The sequence below is a fragment of the Excalfactoria chinensis genome, chromosome 2, assembly GCF_039878825.1.
Source record: "Excalfactoria chinensis isolate bCotChi1 chromosome 2, bCotChi1.hap2, whole genome shotgun sequence".
Classification (NCBI taxonomy): Eukaryota; Metazoa; Chordata; class Aves; order Galliformes; family Phasianidae; genus Excalfactoria; species Excalfactoria chinensis.
In genome coordinates this window covers 34,492,244-34,507,288 of record NC_092826.1, presented here as the reverse complement: position 1 = coordinate 34,507,288, position 15,045 = coordinate 34,492,244, and the positions used below count along the sequence as shown (strand labels likewise).

General features: G+C 38.6%; 1 protein-coding gene across 2 annotated transcripts in view; it reads left to right on the top strand.

Annotated features, from left to right (window-relative positions):
* The window catches only part of CLVS1 (clavesin 1), a 115,119-nt gene that overhangs the window by 10,042 nt on the left and 90,032 nt on the right, over positions 1 to 15,045 (top strand). The window lies entirely within an intron of this gene.

The window sequence follows — 15,045 nt, the reverse complement described above, 5'->3', positions numbered from 1 at the left end:
GACCATGTTTATCCTATCATCTCCAGACTTATACACAGATGAATTTGTGGTTTTAATTATAGCAGGAATTACAGCCTCTGTTATATCTCCAAACAGCATCATCATATCTAAGCACTCTGGTTAGTTTATACTTGTTAATCTGATGAATGGAAGATTCTGTAAAGCATATTTTCTGTTCAGGACATTTCTTTACAGAGTATAAGCAAAGATATCTACCAGCCATTACTAAAAGATGATGTTCTTAAACGTTGACACAATTAGTCATTTTTCACCTATTTGAAGTGATAAAAATACAGAGAAAAGGTGATATTCTCCAGATATCAGGTTTGCATTCTCCTCTTTGTCAGAAGTTATTTAATTCCATATTCCATGTCATCAGGGTGAAAGGGAGCAGTTTAATCAGCTTTTATGATTGCTGTGTTTAGTGCTATGTCTGTTGATTTTCAATAAAAATCACACCAAATATCTAAATTCAGATTCAAGATTTGAGCTTCAAAAATTCTGAAAAGTTCCAGGCAAGAGTTTGGCTTGTCCTAAGCTGTCCACAAAAGTGTCTTTCATCCTTAGAACTCAATAGATTAAAGCTTTGCACTTATGTTACAGAAACTACTAGAGATCAGTACATGTGTGCCTGCTTACCTTGTTTTCTGAGGAAATCTTTCATCTCCTCACAAAAAAAGTGTTCAGAAGTGCTTTTAATTTTCTTTTCATGAAAAAATGCAGTAAATAGATGTACAGAAATACAGTTTCACATGAAGAAAATATTTGGTGAATTCTATGTCTGAAGCTGGTGGTGAAAGTCATACTGAGTGCAATGGGAACAGAGTTTAACTCCGGTCTTTCTGAATCATGAACTTCACTTTCTTCCAACCATAGAGCACTTCCTTTAGCAATTGGGCTAGAAAAGAAGGATGAATAAGCAGGTATCCTGAAGTAATAGAAATGATTTAGTTTCTAATGGAGAGTAAAAAAACTAAAGCTTTTTTGGACAGTACTGTGGCTCTGCTGGTTGCATTAAGGGATTCTACATGATGTCATTATGTGTAATACCAATAGCAATAATAGTGAAACCATGGCAAAGTATTATGTAGAGTTGGGTTCAGATTTCTGATCCCTCAACAAAATGAATTCATATGATTAACCTCATCCACCAGAACCTGTTCTGGGAAAGTTGAGAATGCTGTTGGCAAAAGTTCCAGAACAAGTGTTTTTTTCCAGCTTCAACTTCCAGCTGCTGTACTGAGTTAATTTAATGGGACCACCATGTTTTCAAATTAGTGTCCTAAATATGTCATCTTTTAACCTACTTTTGAATTCACTGAGAATGCTGCCGCATTTTTGGGAAGTAACTCTCAGGCAACAAGATAGTACCTTAGTTGCACTATAGTAGCAGTCATTGCGTTCACTTTTGATCACGGTGTAAGTAAAACAGCTAAGTCCCTTTTCCTCGAGGGCAAAACATCCATTGTATTGTTCACAAGGAAAGAAGATGCTTGTAAGAAGTCAACACAACAAAGATAATGTTCTGTAAAGTACCACATTAATTCAACAATTTGAAAAATATTGGTGCTGCCAAAGGTTAAACAGTTGGAATTTATGTTATCTCAGAATTAGAGATATTTTCCTTTTTCTTTTCTTTTCTTTTCTTTTCTTTTCTTTTCTTTTCTTTTCTTTTCTTTTCTTTTCTTTTCTTTTCTTTTCTTTTCTTTTCTTTTCTTTTCTTTTCTTTTCTTTTCTTTTCTTTTCTCTTCTTTTCTCTTCTTTTCTCTTCTTTTCTCTTCTTTTCTCTTCTTTTCTCTTCTTTTCTTTTCTTTTCTTTTCTTTTCTTTTCTTTTCTTTTCTTTTCTTTTCTTTTCTTTTCTTTTCTTTTCTTTTCTTTTCTTTTCTTTTCTTTTCTTTTCTTTTCTTTTCTTTTCTTTTCTTTTCTTTTCTTTTCTTTTCTTTCTATATATATTCTGCATCATTCTTTTGTAAACCTTTCCTACCATCTTAGCATTGTTGCTTATGAGCAGATGGATTAAGTGATTAGAAAGAAAACATAATGTGGTAACACAATGTCACATTTCTCTTTGGTAGTTCTCTCCTTTTAGATATAAAATTGCCAGTTATCTTAGCTACTCAGTCACATTAAGAGCTCACATTCAGCTCTAATTTGCTCTCAAGTCACTGTTTCCCAAAATAAAAATAAAAAAACAAAAACAAAACACTGGTAAATGTGTTGTATGTTCTCATCTATAATGGGCATACAGTCTAGCATGTGATTCACACTCTTCTGCAGAGCTAAACTTGTTCTCCTCGATTACTGTTGCATGTTTTTTGTGACATCTGCAAGGCTCACTGGCAAGAATTTTATTTTTTCTTCTACATAGCTGAAAAAATTAGTGGTTCTTGATTTGACTGAAACCTCCTCGGTAGCTAGGAAAAAGCACTAGGATTGATAATTCTAATCCATAACTCACGGCCTGCAACCTACCATTGTGCCAGGCTTTCTTTCATTTAGTACATGTTGCACTGGTTTGGTTTTGCTCCTTGTCTTTTATTTTATTTTATTTTATTTTATTTTATTTTATTTTATTTTATTTTATTTTATTTTATTTTATTTTATTTTATTTTATTAGAAAGTTTTCTTAAAGATAATGTCTTTACTTTCTCTCTAAAACCCATGTAGTAACTTCTGAATCTGTTCTTTAATGTTAAAATATGATACAGAATGAAAGAATTCAGTGATATTGAATAAATGAAGATGATCAGATGGACATAAATGAAAGATCAGATTAGTCTCACTTTGAGGGAGAGGAAAAAAAAGTTGAGACGTTACTGTGAATCTTTGCAGGAGAGGGCCATAATTCACTTTGTTCAGAGGTGCAAAATAATCTATCTGCAAGTGAACTCACCCAGAGCTCATACACACTTCACATATATCACATCTTACAGAGAAAGATATTTGTAAATAGAAATCATGGAGTATTAAAGATAGGTAAACATGTCAAATTGATCTTGCCAGAAACTTGTTTGATGGACTAGCTTACAATATAAAAAATCAGTTTGTAAAATAAATACATTTGCATATGCATGTAAATGTGATGGGACTTGAACAAGCATTTCTCATAAATGCATATGCCATGTTCTAGATTACAAGTGTTCTTCCTCACAGCTTCTCACTTCCTCAGTCTCACCAAACCTAAGCCCTCACCCCCCTGATGCACATTGTGAGAAACTGAACCTTTTAAAGAATCCAGATAAAAATGTGTTTTCATCTGTTAGATTGAGGAAACGTTTCTCTTGCAACCACAACTGTTCCTAGGCTGGCTGCTGTCTTTTGATATATCTTGCTCATACATCTGAGAAATGGTGGCTTTAGGTGAAGAATTCAGCAGCAGGCATTCATTGATATTCCAAGTAAAGATATTTCCTTCAAGGTTTTTCAGACAGAGTAAAATTTAGTTTTGTCTAAAGAGCCATTATGAGGGCTATCTCTGTTCATGACACAAGTTACATATTGACCCTTTGTTAGTAGAGCCTCGGGGGAAAGGGCTGGAAGACTGCCCACTGCCTTTTACAGCAAAATGGTAATTAATTTTTTTTCATAGCTGGACTGTCAAGTCTTAGATGCTGTCAAATAGCTTCAAATAATCTGTAAGGAAGCCAGAAGGGAAAACCGCTTTGTTTACAGCATGCATTCCCAAGTCAGCTGCTAGCCATAAATTCTCTTTTATTAACCAAGGAGTTTCAAATGCAAGATACCTACCATTCAGTAGAAAAGTGTATTGAGATAGGCTGATGGGCAAGGAAATACTCTGACATAGTGGTAAAACAACAGCTATAAATATTTTAAAATGACATCCTTGTTGAGAATGTTCATAAATGGTGTAGCTGCACAGATGTTATCATCAGCAGATCCTGTTTGAATGAATGAATGTCTCTGAGGCTGATTATTCCAATATATTTCAAGGATAGTCTCAGGTACTTACTAGAATATGATGGAATAAACATCATTTAGAACTGATTTATGGTCACAGACAAACTGTGGCAATAACTCAGCCTCATAGATGTTTATTATTTGAGATTACTGCTGAAATATGATCAACCCTAACACCAGAATAATTTGTACACAGCATGTCTTTGTGTCTGGTTAAGGGATGCTGACTTTGTGTTGAGAGGTGCCTGGAAATGCAATATATTAAAAATAATTAATGTTGCATTACTACATTACTAAGCTTGTCTGAAATGGTAGCAGAATTTGGGATAACAGAGAAAGGAGTTACAATAAGAATACTAATTTCAAGGAGCAACTAATGTATAAATTAAATATTGGACAAAGAAGAGCAAAACAGGATCTGCCATGAAATGTTTTAATTTACTCAAGGTCAGCAAATTAATTCAGTTTTTACAGTTTATTGTAGAAGCTGAGTCTGGGAAAGCAGTTTGTAGCCTGTATGAGTGACAGAAGGATGACATACAAAAATGACAGTCCTGGATAGGGCTGAGAAGGAAATCAAGAAAGAGAGAGAAAATGTCTTAAAAAGAAGAAGAAAAACAACAGCTGGGAAAGTTACAAGACATATGCTGAAGAACAAGACAAGCCTGACTGAAAGGAATAAAACTAGTGGAATGAGCTAGGGCAATCTGACGCAAACTGAGTGGAGAGAAAAGGTGAATGAATGGTGTGCAGATGAAAACTGATTGAAAAGCACTAGTTCCAGCGAGTGAGACAGACAATTGTAGATGGTGTAAGGGATAACAAAAGGAAATGAAGCACCAACTGGAAGATCACTCTGTGCCACTTCCCTCTGATGAAGAAAGCCAAACCTAATCCCCAAGCTTTTTAAGCCACAGGAGACAGATGATTAAGAAAAAATACACACAAATACACACACATGCAACAAAAACGTGAGCATAAACAATCCTTCCTTCCCTGTCTGTCTGAGAAGAATAACATTTTGTGTGAGGGTTTATGTCTGGGTGGCAGAAAGGAGGAACTTCAAATACTTGGGGAGGATTCTGTATACCTTGTCTCTAGAAAATGACTCATGTTTCTGCGTGAACTATATATGTCATCCATAGAACTTTCTCCAGATAATTATTTATCTTAGGTTCTTTCCTCTGAACTAAGACCCCCTGTATCAATTGCATTTTACAATAAAATAATCACTTTTTTCACCACAAACTGGTAGGTGCCAAGCAAGCATCTTCCACTTTTAGCAGCTTCAAAGTAGCCCTGGGGGTGCTTGGGAGCTGCTGATGCTAGTCTGTGCAGTTCTAGAGGAATTACAGCTGATAACATGAATTCAATCAGGATGTGCATGGGGGTATAGGGAATGCTGAGCAGCATGTGAGGGTAATTCTTGCCCTGCCACCACATTTGCCATGTTGAGGGTGTTTGTCTGCTTTGGTGAAGGATGTGGAAGATGTCAGATCCTAAAGCTGCACTGTTATGAGTGCCCTGCCCATGCATAGTTGGGATGCTCTTGATTATTTCATGAAAGAAGTGCCTGCCACAGGCATCTAAAAATCTAACAGAATGAAGAAAGGTGGAGGCTGAGATGAAAGATGGAGAATATTGAATCATAGAATCACAGAACAATATAAACACAGAATATCCAGAGTTGGAAAAGACCCACGGTGATCACTGAGTCCAACTCAGGGCTCCAAACAAAACCACCCAAAATTCAAGCCCTATGTTTAAGTGCATTATTCAAACACTCCTTGAAAGCTGGAACGTCGCTGCAGTGACCACCAGCCTGTGGTGTTATTCCAGAGCCCAGCCACTCTCTGGCGAAGAACCTTTTCCTGACATCCAACCTGGTCCTCCCCTGACACAGTTCCACATCATTCTCTGAGGTTAAATGAATTAAAGCCATTCCAATGAATCAGCTTTAAACTCTAATTGCTAAAACTCTTCAGTGCAAGATATTTGACTTCTTTCAACATGGTTAAGCCCATAAAACAGGTGGAGCAGTATAATTAATATGCCAGGACAGGAGGCATGACAGCTAAAGAGAAGAAAATGGAATCAATCCTTGGGGAAGATGAAAGTCTTATCTTCAGTTCTGCTTGAACTCACACAGTTGTTGTTTTTAATAAGTACAACAACTATATAGAAAAAAAAAAAAAAAAAAAAAAAAAAAGCTGCTATAACTTGCTCCAAGGCCATGATACTTGCAGTTCTGGATGCATCTTGGAATTTCTTTTTGTAGTGGGGGACAGAGGGCAGAAGAAGCTAGTTAGCTTCCTGCTGGAACTACTTTCTCTGTTACTGCCTGTTTTCTGTTCGTGCTGAGCAAACTTGCATCGACAAAAACTCATTTTTAAGAGAAAGGTAAAATGTAAGCATCTTTCTACAAAGCGAAAGGTGGAATTACTTTTTCACTGCAGACACGTAGTGGACAACAGGTCAGTGTACACATTAACATATAGGGTGCCACTTATCTTGCATTCACGTGCTTTAAATCACAGCATCAAACAGCGTTATATCGCTACAGAGATCAATAACAGTCTATTTGGAAAATGGATGTGGATAAAGTGCATAATATCCCATGACAAATCTTCAGAGAACTGAAATTCAGGATTTGATTGAAAATTCTATGCTATTGATTTATATGTCATCCTAAGTAAAACTGTTTATTTAAGATGTTTTTCTTTGAATTTAGCATTAACTTGATTTTACGAAATATCAAGATGTACTGAACAATAATTCCTTGAAGTCCATGGCAGAAGTTCAGTGGTGACAAGTGAAAGAGCTACCGTGTTTTTGAAACAACAAGTGAAGAGATGCAGGAGTAAATTCAGAAGTGCAGAAGAACATAGAGCAGGAGCAGTCAGGCTGGCTGAACAGCACAGAATCCAGGGCCTACACCTCTCTATGCATACCACCCTCTCTTCATAGAGATTTTGTCTGACCACAGCTGAGATGTTTTCTAATTTATGGAGGTTCTTGGATAACAGCTTGGGCCACTGTCAGCTTGGCCAAACTCCCCAGTCTTATATGCTAAATATGCACAAATCAATCTACATGGTATATGTGGTGCCTATATTCTGAATGTTGGGATGTATATTAACATACTGCATTGCTTATGTATAAGTTCTGACCAGGAAATTCCACACCCAAATCTTAACCTTACCTAAAGAATCTCCATCCTTCCCTGTTATCCTGGACCTGTGATCCTCTAAGCTGCTGAAGCTCTCTGAGGTTTCTGAACAAGAATGTATTGCCTTGTTTTTGCAGGGATAATCCTATCCTCTGCTGTGCACATACAAAAAGCAGAAGTGTGATTTGTATAGAAAGAGAAAAGGCTGCTGAAAAATTCTGCTTTCAAATGCATTACAAAATTCATTTGAACACTGCAATAATAAAGGGGGAGGAATAAACTCTGACCTAGGGGGAGACAGTAGAAAATCATTCCGCTTCTTCAGTATTAATTTATATGTACATCACTTTTAGCTGGCTAATGCAATCTAAATTCAGTTTCACTCTGATGAAGCTTTAAATTCTGTTTTAATAAAAGAAAAAAATTTGCAAGTCTGGGAAAAGGGGCAACTTGTGTACAATGCAGCTGCTTTTTGCTTTTTTCTTTTCCTTTTTTCTTTTCCTTTTTTCTTTCTTTTTCTCCAACATCTTATTCTCTGATAAAATACATGCAGAGGTACATGTGGACTAAAGGCAATGGCCTCAAGTTGCACCCGGGGAGATTCAGGTTGTCCTAAAGAGTGGTCAGGTGCTGGAATGGGCTGCCGAGGGAAGTGATGAAGTCACTGGCCCTGGAGGTGTTCAAGGAATGTTTAGATGTTTTTTGAGAGACATGGTTTAGAGAGAATTACTGGTGATTGGTGGATGGTTTGGTAGTGACTGACACATTTGGCTCTACTGGAATTCTCTCACCTCTTGGTTTGTTACAAAAGGTGTCCATGGTTGATAAGTGAAGATAATACTGACTACACAGGAAAAGAATTTGAGGGAAATTTTGGACTACAAAAGGAATAGTACAGTAAGGTAATGCCACTGAGAAAGCAGTGTCTAAAAAGCTGTCTGCAGACACCACCAGCCAGTACTCCACTCAACAGAACTGTGATCTAGCACAGCATGCAATAAGAGCTAAACCAGGACATTAATAACAGTGCAAGAAATCTGGAAAATAGAACAATGTAAGAAAAGCTGAAGGAAGTAAGTAGAAATGGGATGAAATCTTCCCTTTATAAATAAAAGTTTACTTCAGTGAAGCAGTATTGGTAAGTTATTGACACTGGGGATAGGAATGTAGAACAAAAGCAAATTAAGTAAACTTCAGAAAACCAGAACAAAATCTCTGATGATTAGAAAACATTGTGTAGTGATTAAAATGGTTCAGGACCTGAATAAGTAAGTGAAGCAGTCTGTGAACTCTTTACTACTTTATTTTTTACTGAAGAAGTCAGACAAACCAGGATTACTGGCAACACATTTCAGGACATGTATGAGATGCCATCAGGTCACTTTTTATCCCTTATTTCTAGGCTTAATTTGCCTCTAGAAAAAGCTGCTGAAGAGGATAAACACTGAAGATGCTTTGAGCTATCTTGCAGTTTAAAAACATAAAGATTATATCAGTAAGCTCTAGTATATAAAGTACAATGGTCTACCCTGTATATAAAAGATGTTGTGAAAGCAGTTTTGCCCTTCTGGGATTCTGAGTACAAGTTGGGTGTTTTATGCCTTTATTATACTTGAAAATGGATGCATTTGGTGTTTAATTATGTTCCAGTATCAATGTTTCTTATACCGGAGCTGTACATCCCATTCCTACTTCCCATTCATGTTATGCTGAAGGAACACAGCTGCAGAGCTCCAGTTGTGTATGTTGGAGTCTTCTTGATAAATTAGAAACTGTTTGAAATTACTAAATAATGTGAGTATTCTTCTTCTGTGTTGGGGTTGCTGTGCCTATATCTTTAGGTATACAGACAATCTAGAATTAGTCCTCCAATAAGGATTTTCTGTCATGATCGCAGTAAAAGAAGTTCTAAGAATTGAGGAATCTATCAGTGAGCAAGTAGTCTGCCAGGAGGAGTATGCAGATGAGGATGGTGAGAATGGGTCTTTCATGTCTGTTTTGCTTTTGTAGGTATTGGGGTTTTCTGTGGGAGGGTATTTCTGAAGAACTGAGTCTGGCTGTTGCATGAAATGTTTCATGCAGCCATAATGGTGGCTACATGTTCGTGGATAGCATGCTCCAGCCAACATAAGAAACCCATGGCCTGTTCTGTTGGCTGCCACTGAAGAGAACAGCACAAAGAGAATCTTCAGAGCTTTTTTTCTGGGCCAACTTCATTCCTACAGCCAAAGACAGTCACTGCAAAGCTACCATCATCTTAACTGTGAACTACACTGGGGAATGTTTCTGGCATAGATGAGTATGTAGTCTCTGAGATTTTAAATATGCTTCTTGAATACTTTTGGACCTAACACAACAGAAATACTTTCAGACCTACCACATCAGAAATGCTTTCTTAAAGGATGGGTTTGAACTTTAAGGAGTTTAATATGCTGCCTCATTCAGCTATACCAGAGCCAGTTAGAAACAAGCTTTGAATAGCAAAGGTTATATTAACATATAAAGCAGAAAGGTAACCTATAGACAATTGTCAAATGTGATAAAATGCAAGCAGTTACATGCACAGACTTTAAACATAGCTTCACCAAAGCTCTTGCTTGGTCAACATGAACCATAGCTGTTGAGCTGGTTGAGTGCTTACGGCACGATGTATTTAGAAAGAAATTGAATCAGTACTGGTCAATTTGTGCTCACTAACAATCAAATCAGTCTTGCATGTGAATTTGTGCATCTTTTGCCGTCAGGTCTCTAGAATATCAGCATGGAGAAGAGAAAAGCAGCACTGACTTCGTTCCTTAAATGAATAAGGGATCTCCCCGGGGGCTGGAAGCAGCAGGGAGTCACAGGGACTCAGGTAGGGCCTGGCTGCCTGTCCTGTCCTGCTGCCCCAGCCAGGAGCTGGGCACTGAACATCTCCCTGGGGACAGGCCAAGGCTGGACATAGCTCCGTGGATATGGATCTGGGTTGGAGCTGGTGAGGGAAACTAGGGTCTGATACGTCTTGGAAGGGCTGGGCAGGGCTGTAGGGATGGGTCAAGGTCAAGTGGGAGGTTAGTCCCCAGGTGAGGGTACGGACCATCAGAGTCCATGTCAAGACATGGTACACAACACAGCTCAGGTGGGACCAAGGGTAAGACACTGAAGTTAAAGCAGCACTTCTGAGGACTCTTCCAAATCCCTCTCTGCCAAAGCTCTGTCCTATCAGACAGCCTGCAGCTGGCTGCATCCCAGTCAAGGAATGCATTCTGGGCCTGATGGAATGACTTCCAGGGAAGGAAGGTCAAGCACTTAATTGGTGACCTGGAAGAAATAACTCAGTCTTTCTATTGGGTCACACAACTTCCCTAATCATGATTCCAGAAAGATACAGAAGGAAACTGGAACTAGCTTCCAACTGCAGATAGACTTCAGGTCTGACCCAGCTCTTACCATGGAGAATAGGACAAGCCATTTGGCTGCTTTTTTTTCTCACTGAAGAAACTCCCCTTCTTCCAAAGACATGGAGGAAAATAAATATTTTGGCTACTGCCTAAACTTGGCCTAGGCTGTGTATAAATGTCTACAGTTGCTTCCTTGCGGGCAAGACAGGATAACAGGAAGAAAAAAAAACATAGTGAGAAATCATGCTAGCAGTCAGCCAAGGCTTCAGGACCAAATCTGCAGTCACAGGCACTCATTTTTACTAGTCCTATCCTTTCTTTGATCACTCTCTTCTTTGAAGTGCTGAAACAGGACTTGCTAGAGTCACAAGTAACTGAACTGAATGAATCAGAGCAATTTCAGATGAATTACCTCTCAAATCACCTCCATTACCACAAAGCAGGTGTGATTTATAGCTGTGTCCTCCAAGAGAATGGGTGAGTGGGAAAGGACAGAAATGAAGGGCTGTGGCCATGCAGAGGGGAGGAAGGCTTTCATCAATGCCCTGCATACAGAAGGGCCCATCTTGATTTGTTCTTCCATCAGTGTATTGTGTCTATTGTGTCATAAAGTTTCTTTTCTTTTTTTACTTTTTTTTTTTCATGGTATGTAAAATAGCCTAATTCATGTCTTTAATCCTGCTGTAGGGCCCTCAGTAAAACTTGTGCACATGACTGGGTCAGAATAGGTGAACTTAAATACTGGTTTCTGACTTTAACATTCAAGAAAATGAGTTAGAATAAAGCATGATTGACCTATTTTATTTTTTTTTTTTATTTTTCCCAAAAAACATGTCTATTAAAGAGTTCATGCATTTCCAAACAGTGAGAAAGCAAACATTTTTTATGATACCTGATTCACCAATGGATATGCAAACATGTATGTGAGAAACCCAAATGAATTCAACTATGGAAACAAAATGAGGCACTGAGACTGTTCATGTTCTTTGTACTAGATATTTGATTACATACCTTATGAGCTAATATACTCCTCTTGCAGAAACGAAAGCGGAGCATTTACTTGACTTTTAAGCACTGTAGCTAATGCTAACATTGCTGGATGCGGCTCTGGGCAGCCTGGTCTAGTGGCTGGTGACCCTGCACATAGCAGGGGGATTGAAATTAGATGATCATTGTGGACCTTTTCAACCCAGTTCATTCTATGATTGCAAAATATCAGCCAAAGCTGAATGAGCTCAATGAAACATAATGGAAGAATGATGATTTCTGGCAGATTAGGGAAAAAAAAAACAACACCACAAAAACACAGAATGGCTGGAAGCACTCTGCTTGTGTGCATATGTGGTTTTTGATTTTGGTTTAGTTTGAGATTGTTCATTTTTTCATTTCCAAGTGAAACAAACCACAGCACATCAGGTTCATTTTGCAAAGGCTTCATCACTTGCTCTTTGTCTGTGAGATTGCCATAGGATTTTCTTAGTTGCATTTTTGTCAAGTCAAATGATTGGCTAAAGAGATATATGCAGTACATCTGCCTTTAAACAGATGAATTCTACTGCTGTTAAGACTGATTAGATGTATAGGAATGATTCTTCTCTGATTAATTTTTGACTTCAAAAACTAGGATGCGGTTGCCAAGCCACTTGCCATCATCCTTCAATAGTCTTGGATAACAAGGGATGTCCTGGTGGACTGGAGACTGGCAAATGTAGCTACAGACCTATCGTTATCACCTTGGTGCAAGGGAAGGTTATAAAATGGATAATCTCGGGGGCCATCGTTGATCAATTAAAGGTCAACCAGGAGATCAGGCCTAGTCAGCATGGGTTTGTGAATGGTAGATCCTGTTTGACAAATCTGACTTCATTCTATGGCAAGGTGACCTGCTTAGTGGATGATAATAAGACTGTCAGTGTGGTCTTCTTGGACTTCTGTAGAGCTGTTGACACTGTCTCCCACGACATCCTTGTGGGGAGGCTGTCTGTCCATGGTTTGGATGGGTATATGCTCTGCTGGGTGAAATACTGGCTGTAAAACCAAAGAGTTGCAGTCAGTGGAGTTAAATCCAGTTGGCAGCTGGTCATGAGTGGCATCCCCCTGGGCTCAGTGCCGGGGCCGCTTCTGTTTAACATCTTCATTAATGTTCTTGATGAGGGGACTGAGTACACCCTCAGTAAGTTTGCAGACTACACCAAGTCAGGCGGGAGTGTTGGTCTGTTGGAGGGTAGAAAGGCACTGCAGGGGGACCTGGATAGACTGGGTTGATGGTCCAAGGCTGACTGTATGAGTTTCAGTAGGGCCTAGTGTCAGGTACTGCATTTTGGTCACAACAACCTCAGGCAACCCTACAGGCTTGGGGAGGAGTGGCTAGAAAGCTGCCTGATGGAAAGGGGCCTTGGTGTTCTGATGGACAATCAGCTGAATATGAGTCAGCAGTGTGCCCAGGTGGCCAAGAAGGCCAATGGCATCCTGGCTTGTACCAGGAATGGTATGGTGAGCAGGGCTAGGAAAGAAATCCTGCTCCTGTACTCGGCATTGGTGAGGCCTCACCTTGAGTACTGTGTTCAGTTTTGGGCACCTCAGTATAGAAAGGGCATAGAGGTTCTGGAGCAGGTCCAAAGAAGGGCAACAAGGCTTGTGAAGGGCTTGGAGAATCTGCCCTACAAGGAGAGACTGAAAGAAATTGGGCTGTTTAGTCTGGGAAAGAGGAGGCTGAGGGGAGACTATTGCTCTCTTCAAATACCTGATAAGTGATTGCAGTGAGAGCAGGGCTGGACTCTTCTCACTGGTGTCAGGTGATAGGATGAGGGGAAATGTACTAAGTTGTGCCAGGGGAGGCTTAGGTTGGGATGAGGAAAAACTTCCTTACAGAAAAGGTTGTTAAGCACTGGAGTAGTCTCCCCAGGGAGGTGGCTGAGTCACTATCCCTGGATGTATTTAAAAACCATTTGGATGTGGTGCTCAGGGACATGATTTAGTGCAGATTTGCTAGAGTTAGGGAAATATGGTTAGCTTGCATTTGGACTTGATCTTTAAGGTCTTTTCCAACCCGAGCAATTCTCTAATTCTATGATTCTATGGTTCTATAATAACAGAGGAAAAAAATGTCACCTGATGTAGTTTATTAACAAGCCCTGCAATTTTGTTATAATATCAAATTGCAGCTTCAATATATTAAATTTTCTAATTATCGGTTATGGTACAAATATGTACTGTGCCATATCCTGAAAAGTAGGCTTTGCTCATTTAAAAATAGACTTTGAGTTGCATTTCTTCTGGTGAAACAGAGTATGTCAATGGCAACGCCCACTCCCTGACTTTCTTAACATCAAGATGACAACCAATTAGATCTCCATGAAGACTAATTGTGACTTTCTATTTTTATAAAATTTTGTATGTTTGTTGTTTTTAATGGGAAGGAAGAGATGAAAAAATACAATGTGTTTCTTTAGAAATAAGCTTGTACTGTATGCAACTGTTTTTCAGAAAAGAAGAGGAAGTACAGGCTCAGGGATGATTTCTTTGTTCAAGATTTCCACACATACCTTTAGGACTGAAATTTTCCTTCTGGATTTTTCTCAAGACCATGTTACTAGACTTGTTGTGATGGTATCTACTGATTCTTTTCCTGTTGTCTACGATTGTTACTCTTCATGTTTTTAGTAGAGATCCTGGTTGTTCAAGTCATCTGGCTCCAGAGATGGCCTCCTTCCAAAAAGAAGTCAGGCAGGACATCACAAAATCACAAAAAAATTATCTGTTATTTTCTGTACTTGTTACACATTTTGCTGTATGTGTAGTTATTTGTATTGGAATAGTGCAGAGTTGTGCCTTAATCAAATTTCTTCATCCATGTGTATTGTATATTCAATTGTACAGAAGTTAGAACAATTTAGGAGGTTGCTAATGCCTTCTGTGGTAAGAAATCAGTTAAACTTTTCTTTCAGAATCCCTAGTGTTGCAATTAGCGTGTAATTCTGTTTCAGTTCAACTGAATTTTAATCGTCTGTAAACAATACATATTTTTTTCCACTGGAAATTCTAGAGAGAATTTGATAGTCTGCCAAAATAATAATGTCATATTACTTTTCCAAGGCAAAAACCCCACAGTACCTGCAGCACTAATCTGTACCCTACAGATAGGTGCTGGCATATACAGAAAAAAACATACTGGCATCACACATAGGAAACGTCATAAGACAAAAGAAACTCAAGCTGGCCTTCCTTTCTCCACCAATGCAAGGCTTCACAATCTCATTTCTCATTTCTTCGAGATCTCAAATTAAACAGCTACTGTACACTGCAGCTATCAATTGACAACACAAAGACACATTCCATCCCATCCAGGAAAATGTCTCCTGCTACTAGACTACTAGATGGTGGAATAAGTAAAACCCTGCTAAAATATGAAGTAAAACTACTGAGTAAGTACTCCAGGTAGATTGCCTTAATTAATTATTTGTTTGTTTGTTGATCTATTTTTATTGAGGGAATAATGTACCCAAGTGCATTACGAGGACACTATGTACTAAGAAATCACAGAGGACTGATGTGAGTTTTAAAATTTACTTTATTTT